Source organism: Furipterus horrens, unplaced genomic scaffold, assembly GCF_987537825.1.
Source record: "Furipterus horrens unplaced genomic scaffold, mFurHor1.1.pri manual_scaffold_4, whole genome shotgun sequence".
Classification (NCBI taxonomy): Eukaryota; Metazoa; Chordata; class Mammalia; order Chiroptera; family Furipteridae; genus Furipterus; species Furipterus horrens.
This window is the reverse complement of record NW_028327174.1, coordinates 204,010,713-204,021,906: the sequence shown is the minus strand read 5'-3', so window position 1 is coordinate 204,021,906 and position 11,194 is coordinate 204,010,713. Positions and strand designations below refer to the sequence as shown.

The following is an 11,194-nucleotide window of genomic DNA, read 5'->3' as shown; positions in this document are numbered from 1 at the left end:
AATCCCTGTCATGACTGAGCAACTGGGGTTTTTTTTCTAGTTCTCTTTTTAAATTCCAGGATTGCTTAGATCCTGGCAAACGTGCTGCAAGGATTTTAAAGCTCCAAGCCTCTCCGTGTGTTCCCGGGTCTGCTGTCACGCTCTGTGGGATTTCGCAGCCGTGGGCCCGGGCAGGTGCGGGCCGCCCGGCACTGGAGCACCTGGCCGGGGAGGCGTGGGTTTCTTTGCCACGCTGCACAGCGGCGCGGGCTCCTGGCACTGGTGAGGGTGCGATCTGAGCCCATTTCTCTGGCACGGGACTGAATATTCCCCCAACACGTCAGGTGGATGCCTTTCTTATCCTCCCTGTACTGATGGTAATGGAGGGGTGGAGCGGCTTCCCTTTGGCCACGTAACGAGCAAGGAGGGGCTGCATGGAGCAGATTTCATTAGGATAACGATACCCCAATGCCCCATGGTCACCACCAAACTTCTTCACTGTGTGCCCCAAGCATGGCCTGATTTTAACCAAAAAAATTTAAAGAAATAAAAATAAGGGACTCACGAATCTGACTTCACAGAAACTCTTCACCATCGGGGCTCCTTAAATAGCAGGTTCTGCACATGTGAAGAGGGTGGGAGCTGCGTGGGGTTCTTTCACGTCGGCCAAAAACAGGCCTCGGGGGCGGGGGGTGCGTGGTGCCTTCCACTACAACGTGCTTCCCACGCACGGCAACGTCAGTCCCCGGCGGCAGCTGCGTCCCCGTCACCAGTGTCCTTCCACAACACAGAGTGCCACGGGCAGAACTCCAGCCCCACAGGGCCAAGTCGGTTGAAAAACCCCAGCCGGTGGGAACACATGTGGCAGCTTACAAGGGCGAATAGGACGTGGCGAGACCGGCCCGAAGCATCAAGGCAGGACCTTTGCGTCGCTATGTTTCTTGGGAGCAAGTGTGGGCAGCCTGTGGGGAGGGACCGTGTGTCTCGTGAGACCTTCGCACCTGCACGTGCTCGGCACACACTCAGCGACTTGTAAAGAATCCTGGTGGTCGCCACAGCCGTGCCGCTCAGGCGGAACGGCCGGAGTTCCTAGGAGCCAAGGCTTTGCACCCAGCCGCTGTTTCTGACCCAAGTGGCGGGCCAAGGAGACTGCCAGAATGTGGAGATCCGTGGCAAGAATACCCCTGGTTCTCTTTCTGGGGGCTCTCAGGCGGGGTGAGCGCACCATCTCCGGACAAGTCCAAGCGGCACTGGCCAGCCGTGCCAGCTCTGGGGCGCCTTCCAGTCTCAGACGCCTGGTGGATTTCAGAAGGGGCAGCCGATGGCCAGTCGGGGCGGGCGCCCTGTTCTCCAGCCTCCGTGTCAGCTGCCTGACTGGTAGATTGTGGGTCCCCCCAAGGCTCGAGTCTTCCAGGTTCCTCTGTCCCCAGACAGCGAAACCACCAGCACCTGCTTATGGAAACGGCCGTGCCTTCAGGCCGTTAATAAGCCAACCTGTGTCGATTGAACTGTCTGTTTTCCTGAGGGTTCTGCCCCCGACTGAACGGGCCCTGCGGCAACTACCCAACCCCAAATTATCCATCCAGGTCAAGCCCGTTTAGAAAACAGATGAATTAAAAATACACATACGGTGAGGTGAGCAGAGCCGTGGCGTTGCGATGATTTTGGGACGTAGGCTCAGCCCTGCGCACTCACATCCTAGACCGAGGCTCCTGGACGGGGTGTCTTTTGGACGTGACCTGGAGAATAACAAGGCCTCGGAGCGTGCAGGAGAGCACACGTGCACGTGAGGGTTAGACCACCCGGCTTGCGGGCAGACGGGGGAGGCGCGGGGGTGGCGGCGTGCGGGATCGTGTGTGTGGGTCCTGGTGCCCTGGTTTGGAAAGGCAGCCTCGTCTGAGTAGAAATTACCGCTGGTGTTTAACTGCTGTCGGTTTTGGAAACGTGGTGGCCGCGCGCTTGCGGTGCCTGTCCTTCAGGGCTCCCCGGGGACGGCAGGCGAGGAGGGGACGGCGCTGGGTGAGGGGCTAGGGTCAGCTGAGGGCCCAGGCCTGCCCGGGCGGGGCAGCGTGAGGGGCGCCACGGTGGGCTCTGCGTGGCAGGGCCGTCTCAGGATCTGTCGCTCCGAAGCAGCATGAGTGAGCAAGGGTGCTCACGGTCTGGTTGCCAAAGCACTTCCCCACTGGTGCAGATCATTCCCCGGCGGGGGATTCATTCACCCCTCCGTTCCCGGGCCACGCACTGCGGGCGCCGACTAAGGCCAAAGCCGCTGCTGCATGGGAGCTCAGACATGGGGGTCTCCGAGAGTCCTCTGAGCAGGTGGTGCCGGCCCTGGGACTCTGCTCTTGGTGGACAACATTCCTCGTGTCCTCTGTATCACTATGCTCGCCTGACAGCCAAGAGGGATGAGACCCATTCTTGCTCTGCGCCCATTTCGCAGGAGAGAAACCAAGACCTGGAGGAGGCGGACGGCTTGCCGAGACTGCGCCCGACCAGGCCCCGCCTGCTCCAAAGTCCACCCTGAGCATGTCCTGTGCTGCGGCATGGCCCGCCTTCTGGACTGCTTTAAAAAAAAAAAAAGGAAATAAAGATAAGAGGTTGCTTCTCTGGAGGATGGCAGCCTGCAGTTAACGCGACCTCCGCCCAGCCGGCCTCTTCTGCTGGCGCAGGCCTTGGCGGGCGCTGAGCCGTTCGTTTCAGTGAACGGATGGCGCTGGGGTGCCCTCTATGACCGGCACCAGCCACGTCGTGATTTGACAGCAGATGCGGGGGAGGTTGGACCCTCTCACCGTCTCAGGACAGTCTGTGAGGTGCCACGTGCAGCTCTGCCACTGAGGCCCCACAGCACGTGACCTCTGGGGCGCAAAGACCGAAAACGTGGACCTGACCGTGGCTCTCGTGTAAGGATCAGTCACTGCCACCCGCACCGCTGCCCTGGCGGCCCTGGATCGGGGTGAGGAGGACACGGGAGAGACAGAGGAGGAGCGGCAGTGAGCGTGGAGGACCGAGGACGGGGCAGGGGACGGATCGGGGCTGGGGACGGCCTGAAGGGCACCACCCACGGGTCTCTGCCCGAGCAATGGCCCTGCTGCCCCGAGGCAGTCCCCACACGGTGAAGTGGGGGGACGCGGGCAGCCTTTCCTAACCCACCGGAGGGCCCTGGCTCTTGAGAACCTCACCAGTCGGGCCCGTCACCCCTGGAAGAGAAGGTTCGCACAGACGGAGCTTCGTGTCCTGCCCTCGGCCGTCTCCGCTGCTCGTTGAATGAAGGGAAGCCCTTGTCGTGGGAAAGCATTTGCCTGAGGCTCCGGGCTGGTACTGGGTTTTCAGTGGCCGGGACAAGGGGTACCCAGAGGACAGCTGCGTTCTGCTCCCGGTGCCCCACTCCGAGACCACCGGCCAGCAGCATTCTTCCTGTCAGGCAGGTGAGGAGACTGAGGCAGTGGGGGGTACGTGACTCACGGGATGCAGAGCTCATGAGCTGCTCAGGGGCGACGTCTGGCCCAGAGCTCCCCTGCCCCCCGCCCTGCCACAGGCTCCTGAGATAGAAAAGACAGAGTCTGGTGGGGCCCACCTTCCCTGGGGACATGGTAACATGGCAAGACCCCCAAGCAGAGCCTCCTCCTCAGCCCCCCCAGTCCATCCCACACGTGCCCCGAGCCCTCACGCAGCCACAGACGCCAGGAAGCCGTCCCCCACAGGGACCCCTGGCCGTTCCCCTTCCCCACCAGATGGAGGCCAGTGTCGTCTGTCAGCGGAGGCACCCCACCCCCAGACTTGCAGCCCAGCCACTCTCGGGGCTTCAGGGGGGGGGGGCGGTGCTACAGGTGGACAAGGCTTTTCTCACAGCTTCTGCAATGTTGGTTTCTATGTTTAGTTTTTAACCATCCCAGCATCAGTCAGCGGTTTACCTATTTTTGCTTCTCTTCCATTTCCATACACGAGTAGCCAGTTGGTTCCCTCTGGAAATCACGTGCGGTCATGCATGACGTCCTCATCTGCAGGGCTTGGTGTCCAGGCCTGTCGTGTCCTGTGAGTCTGACCGTCCCTCCCCTCCCTGCGTGCGGCTCTGCGGCACCCATGCCATCTGGAGGGCGAGGGGCCTGCCGGGGCTCCTTTATCTCACGCTCAACATTTTCTTGGGTTTTTCCTCTCCTGAGTGATCTGTGTAATCAACGCGTGAGGTGGCGAATCCGTTGGGGCTTTTCATTCAGACTGGACTGAATAACACCGTCACCGGAAGACACACGACATCTGGAGAAGATGCGCAGAGAGGCGAGGCTCTATAGGGTTCAAATCCCAGCTCTGCCCTCCCCGGCTGTGTGACCTTGGACAGGTTGCTTGCCCCCTCTGTGCCTCAGCTTCTTCACTTGTAAAACGGGGCAATAACACCACCAAGACTGTCTGCAGGGTTGGCGTAAAACACCAAGGGAGCTGAGACTGTAAAGCACGGATTAAATCAGATCTCATCTCTTCAGGATAAATCACTGTTTGTAAAAAGATTCTATTCATTTATTTATTTTTAGAGAGGGGTGAAGGGAGGGAGAAAGAGAGGGAGAGAAACATCCATGTGTGGTTGCCTCTCGCATGTCCCCAACTGGGGGCCTGGCCTGCAACCCAGGCCTGTGCCCTGACTGGGAATCGAACCGGCGACCTTTTGGTTCACAGGCTGGCGTTCAACCCACTGAGCCACACCAGCCAGGGCCCATTATTGCTTCCCCTCCTGGGGCAGGAAACATACTGCCAGCGGAGTTGTGTTGTGCCCCTGACTGTAAAGGATCTCTCTGGGCCAGCGGTGTTCAAACGTGGGAAATTAGTTTATTACAATTCAGATAGTGGGGTGCTGTCTTTACCGGGGTACAACACCTTCCCATCAAGGAGCATGGTTTTATCTCAACCTACTTAACTTTTCTTTCTTTGTCCTTGCGGGGCATGTCGTGGTGTTCCCCGCGGAAGCTCCTGAGGGCCTCCTGTGACATTCAGGAGGGTAGAGGGGGCCTGGGGCTGAAGGGCTGAGAGCCGAGCCCGGGGCCCTCAGAGCGGCGGGGCGGCCTTGGGCTCCTGGGCACAGGTGCTGAGGCAGCACCCAGGCAAGGTCAGCCCACTGGCCGGCGGGGGGAACGGCGAGAAACTTGCTGGCCTGGTCAAGTGTATTTAGTGACAATCCATAGCCGGCATCCTGTACGCAGGGAGCCCAGGAAGCGCCCTCGGGGAAGAGCTGAGCTGGGCGTCCTGCGCAAACATGACCGCATGCCCCCTGGCCGGGGAGGCGGGACAGACCCGGACCTAAGGGACACAGAGGCCGGACCAGCCAGGGCGGGGCTTTGACTGCTCGCTGACCCCTGGAAAACCCAGGGAAGACGTAGCAGGACAACCGCAAGTTTAAAAAATTGGCCAGCTACACAATAAACATTTTTAAAAAATAAACATTTTTGGGCCCGTTACCATAACCCAGTTACACATGCGATGAAGTCGATTCAGTCTGAGGAGCGGAACCCAGGGCGCTTAATTTGTCTGTTTTGTAGAAACAAGGCGAACAGAGCAAAATAGACACTGGGAAGATCTGGGTGGGGGCATGTGGGTATTTGCAACATCCTGCTCTGTGTTGCTCAGGTTTGAAATGTTTCATCACTCAGACATCAGACCCCATTTCAGGAAACAACAAAATCACCTCGACTTCACCCCGTGTCCTGCTGGATCCTTACCTCCCCACCCTGTCTCCTGTCCCCTGCCCACCTTGGTGGGCTGAGATCTTTGTTTTGTTGGAACACACCCTTGAGTAATTCTTTCAGAATGTGGGGTGGCGTCCCTGCAGGTTAGAACGTGATTTTGCTCTCCAGGCAGCGTGCTGGGTCCGGATGGCGGCTCTATAACACCTTCTCTTGGACTTGGGAGGAGAGACCCGTGTCTCCTGTCACTTAGTGTCACCTTGGGAAACCTGCCACAGACCTAGTTCACACCCCTCCACAGGGAACCTGGCTCCCTCACGCGCCCCTCCCCCCTCGCCTCACTTCTGCCCTCGGGGTCCTGCTCTCCTGGGCAGCCTGAGAGTCTTCGCTCTTCCTCGGGATCTGGAAACGCGCCTTCACACCCCCGGCTCTGCTGCCGCGAGGGAGCCTTTGAGTCTGAAGGTGGGCATCTTTCCGTGGCTGTGGGATGGGTGGCCATTGCCTCCCCTCCACCCTGGGGACGTCCATCTGATGGCTGGGACACCCAGAGCTATCCCCAGATCCCTGGTATTTCTCCTTTAAGACCGACTCTTTGGGGAGTGCCTGGCCTGAGCTCCCAGCTCACGGGGGCTGCTCCGCAGGGGTCTCCTTCCTGCGTCCCGGCCCACCTAGTCTAAATCTCCAAGCTCCCTAGTAGTTTTCTTCTATAAAAGCCCGGTCTTGAGTCACAAACACAATAACCCCTCTCAGCTCTCTGAAGATAGTAATTATGCTTATTTTAGAGTCTCCTTCTGTTGTCTCGAGCCGTCCCTGGGCGTCAGTTTCTGTTTCTGGGACGACGGCTCTCTGCGCTGGCTGCCTTCCCTCCGGGCTGGTCACATGGCAGGTGCCTGTATTCACGGCCGAGTCCCTGCCCCTCTGCCCGCCACTCGGCGTCTGTTTCTGAGCCCCCACAGAAGACAGAAAAGGCCACGTGAACAGGCGAGGTGGGGGACTTCTGGCCAAGGTGGCGGCAACACAGACACGTTGTGCCTCCCTCCACAGCTAAGAAGGAACACAACTACCTCAGAACTAGAGACAACCAGAAGTTCCAGAAAATCAAAGTGCATGGGAGTTCAGCAAACAAAGAAATAAAGAAATACTCATCCAGACAGGTAGGAGGGGTGGAGCCCAGGCAGAGAGGACACGGTGTGGTGGCAGCAGTGGCGGTGGTGGCGGCGGCGGCAGCCACAGTCACACATTTAAAAAAGTCAGGAGGGACACCTGAGGAGCGATCCCAGCACCAGACCAGACCACAGCAGCTCCTGTTTCCAGCACGGGGAAAAATCAAGTCTCATTGCTTCTGACTGTGCAGACCAGTGGGGGCTGGGGCGGAGGCAGAAACTGCCGGTCTCTCAGCAGAGTCCGCTTGTTTAAAGGGCCCCCACGGTTCTAGAACGTCCACAGACCCACCCACTCTGGGAATGACGGTCAGGGCAGCAACTAGAGGGGCACCAGTCCGGTGTGGAAGTGGGAGAGGTGCCTGGAAAGGGGGCGAGTGTTGGGCAGGGGGCATTGTTCCCTCTTGGACCCCCCTCCCCCCCACACAGCGCTACAACGTGGTGAAACGGGTCGCCCTGTACTGACGAATCTCTAAGGCTCCGCCCCTTACAACATCACAGGTGCAACAGCTCTGCCTGGGACACGGAGGCAAACACACACAGGAGCCTGTCAGAATGAGGAGACAGAGAAGTATGGCCCAGAAGGGGGAACAGATCCAAGGTTCCAGTGGGAGAACTAAGCGACAAAGAGATAGACAACCTAACAGACGCAGAGTTCAAAACACTGGTGATAAAGGTGCTCACAGACTTGACAGATATGCTTGAGTACGGCAGATGCATAAGGGAAGAAGTGAAGGCTATGCTAAGTGAAATGAAGGAAAATTCACACAAAACCAGTGGTGAAGGGAAGGAAACCGGGGCTCAAATCAATGACTTGGAACATAAGGAAGAAAAAAACAGTCAACCAGTGCAGAATGAGGAAGCAAGAATTGAAGAAAATGAGGAGAGGCTTAGGAACCTCTGGGACAACTTTAAACGTGCCAACATCTGAACCATAGGGGTGCCAGAAGGAGAAGAGGAAGAGCAAGAAATTGAAAGCTTATGTGAGAAAATAATGAAGGAAAACTCCCCAAATTTGGCAAAGGAAATAGATGTACAAGTCCAGGAAGCACAAAGGGTCCCAAACAAGCTAGACCCAAAGGGGACCACACCAAGACACATCATCATTAAAATGCCAAAGGTTCAAGATAAAGAGAGAATCTTAAAAGCAGCAAGAGAGAAACAGAGAGTTACCTACAAAGGGGTGCCTATAAGACTATCAGATGGTTTCTCAGAGGACACTTTGCAGGCAGGAAGGGACTGGCAAGAAGTATTCAATGTGATGAAAGACAACCTGCACCCAGGATTACTCTACCCAGCAGAGCCATCACTTAGAATGGAAGGGCAGATGAAGTGCTTCCCAGACAAGGTGAAGCTAAAGGAGTTCATCATCACCAAGCCCTTAGTATACAAAATGTCAAAGGGACTTATTTAAGAAAAAGAAGATCAAAATTATGAACATTAAAATGACAACAAACTCACAACTATCAGCAACTGAATCTAAAAAAATAAAAACAAAATCTAAACAAACCAGAACAGGAACAGAATCATAGGTGTGGGGATCATTAGGAGGGTTAACAGCTGGGAGGGGAAGGGGGAGAATTGGGGAAATGGTGTGGGGACTGAGGAGCATAATTGGTTGGTACAAAACAGACAGGGAGAAGGTAAGAATAATATAAGAAAGGGTGAAGCCAAAGAACTTACATGCACGACCCATGGACATGAGCTAAGTGGGGTGGGATTGCTGGGGCGAAGGGGGGTACTGGGCAGAGGGGAGCAAAGGGGAATAAATTGGGACCACTGTAACAACATAATCAATAAAACATACTTCAAAAAAAATAAAAATAAAAACAGGCGTGGTGGGCGGGAACTGCTCCCTTGACGTGGGGGCCCCCACCTTCCATGGAAGCCAGCAGTGCCCTGGTCAGTGTCCTGTGTGGTGGGTGACCAGTCTCTGCTTTATTCTGGGGACTCAGGAGCCAGCCCTGCTGCCCCACACAGCGGGGGTTGGGGGTGAGAGGTCCAGCTGTCAGTTGCAATGCAACAGCCCAAGGACCCACCCTGCCCACGGCTGCCCTCCACCTCATCTCCACGGCTCCAGACGTGGGCACCTCGAGCTGCTTCTGCAGTCTTCCCCGAGAACCTTCTGGAATGCGTTCTTCTCATTTTGTGTCTTTGCATCTTTTTATGATTCCTACAGAATTCTGACCCTTGGAAAAGGCTTTTTCATGTTTTTTTTAAACCAATTTTGTTTTGAATTTAAAAAACCATGTTTTCCTGCCCCCACCAGAGTGGCTCAGTGGGTTGCAACATCCTCCCAAGCACCAAAAGGTCAAGGGTTCGATTCCTGGTTGGGACACATGTTTAAGTTGAGAGCTTGGTCCCCAGCCAGGGTGAGTATGGGGGCAACTGATGGGTGTGTGTGTGTGTGTGTGTCTCTCTCAAAGCAATGAAAAAATGTCCTCAAGTGAGGCTTAAATTTTTTTTCTGACACTTGTTAAGATTTCACGGGGAAAGTATGCTAAGTTTCCCGTTTGACCGAAGCCTCAGAATGTTATTAAACACACAGCGAGGAGCAGGTTGGACCGGGGGTGGGTGGGCCATGGTGGGGCCGGCGTACTGAGCGCCAGCGGCCGGGGCGGCCACACCCTGCGTTGGGGCTGATGCTCTGGCCTGGGGCTGAAGTTCGGATTGGCTCAGCACCCCGAGACCATGCTGCAGAGAGGAGTCAAAATGCTGAAACCCCAGAAGTGGCCGGTACTCTCAAGGCCTTCCTCTGAGCTAGGGACGGCAACGCCACCTCCCCCGACGACGAGGCCGGATCCCCGGCAGCTGCTCTCTGACGCCCCAGGAGCCGAACTGAGGCTTCTGTTTGTCCGAATGTGGGGAAGCGGGTGGTCTGGGGCTGAAAGACACCGTGTCACAGAGACAGGATCCCAGCCCCCTGAGGGGGTGGCACTAATGTCACCCGGACCAGACAAGATTGACACTGGGGACACCAGGGTCACCACAGGATGTGTCCCGCACAGGCCCCTGGAACAGGTCTGGGACCCTGAGCAGTGACCACACAGTGACCTCCGCGGTCCCACCATCCTGGTGGGACCTGGTGTCCGGGCATGGCTGCGACACGCTGCACAAAGCCAGTCTTACTTACCAAGACACCCTGTCCAGGGATTGATGAAGTGCCACTCAGAAAGACGGCCCCATCCGCCCCCACCCCCGTCACACCACCTCTTCACCCCCTACGTGCAGCAGATGGTCTGTGTCCCGGCGCTTAACTTGTCTGTTCCCCAGCATGTTATTGGGCCAGTCTCTCTATAACTTGATCAGCGTGGGCACAATTGGATCAGGGTGTGCTGATCGCTGCTCCCCTCTCGCCAGCGCATGTCGGGGGCCCCCGGGCACAGAGACCTGCTCGCTTCCAAAGCCTCCTCTTTGCAAAACAGATGGCGAGCGCGTGGCTTGATTGGATTTGCATGTATGGATGTGACGCATCCGATTGTAGCTGGAGGGTGCCTGCCGGGTCCAATCGCGCATCTGGCCCATCAACAAGGTTGAAGCCTTCTTGCCTGGAAGAACGGATTTGTTCCGGGGAGCAGAGCTGTCTCCAGCGGGTGCTGAACAGCCAGAGGCTGGGTGTTCTCCATGATGAAGCTCTTTGAACCTTGAGCGTGACTTCGGTTGGAATGCCCGCCTGCCTTGGCCCCACCGTGCCGCTTCCGGGGGTTCATCCCAAAGAATCATGGGTACAGTGTGCAAGGGTAGGCATCGCACCCCTGCTGCCATGAGTTGAAATTGAAAAGCAAGCAACCCAAATATTTACCAGGAGGGAGCTGGTTAATGAGTTAGAGCTGCGCGCAGCGGGGCGAGGTGGCACGGGCTGTGCCCACAGTCAACACACGCCCACGCGGTGCGGAAAGGGTGGCGGGAAAGCAGGCAGCAGCAGGGCCCGCGGGACAGTCACGGCTCCCGGGAAGTCAGACACAGACGCTCACAGGGGCCGGCAACCCCACCTCTGGGCACAAACACAAAAGAGTTGTAAACGGATTGAGCAGAGCTCCGTACGCTGACATGCGAGGCAGCTTAGTCACAAGAGCAGGTGTCCTTCAGCAGATGGTGGGGGAATTGAGCGTGGTCCACGCACAGGGAGGAATAGCCTTCAGTCCTGGGAAAAAGGAAGTGGGGCTGAGATGGCTCTGGGGTGCTCTGGGCACCGAGTGCCCTACCGGCAGATTGCAGTCACCCCCCTCGGTGCCCTGGACCCCGGGCATCTCACCCCTCGGGTGAGCGTTCCGCACCTCAGGGCCCTGCATTTGTGAGCAGACCCCAGGCGGTGGGTGGGCCTCACCCTCAGGAGAGAACCCACTCAGTGGGGAGATGACCAGGGAGGTGGCTTTTTAAACCTTC

The 11,194-nt window shown here is 57.1% G+C and overlaps 1 long non-coding RNA gene across 1 annotated transcript; it reads left to right on the top strand.

The window, feature by feature from the left end:
• The first annotated feature begins 2,626 nt into the window (after positions 1-2,626).
• LOC150013924 (uncharacterized) lies at positions 2,627-4,463 on the top strand. The gene is made up of 2 exons (XR_016510835.1): positions 2,627-3,404; positions 3,928-4,463. It is a non-coding gene; the product is annotated as an uncharacterized LOC150013924 (long non-coding RNA).
• The last annotated feature ends 6,731 nt before the right edge of the window (positions 4,464-11,194 follow it).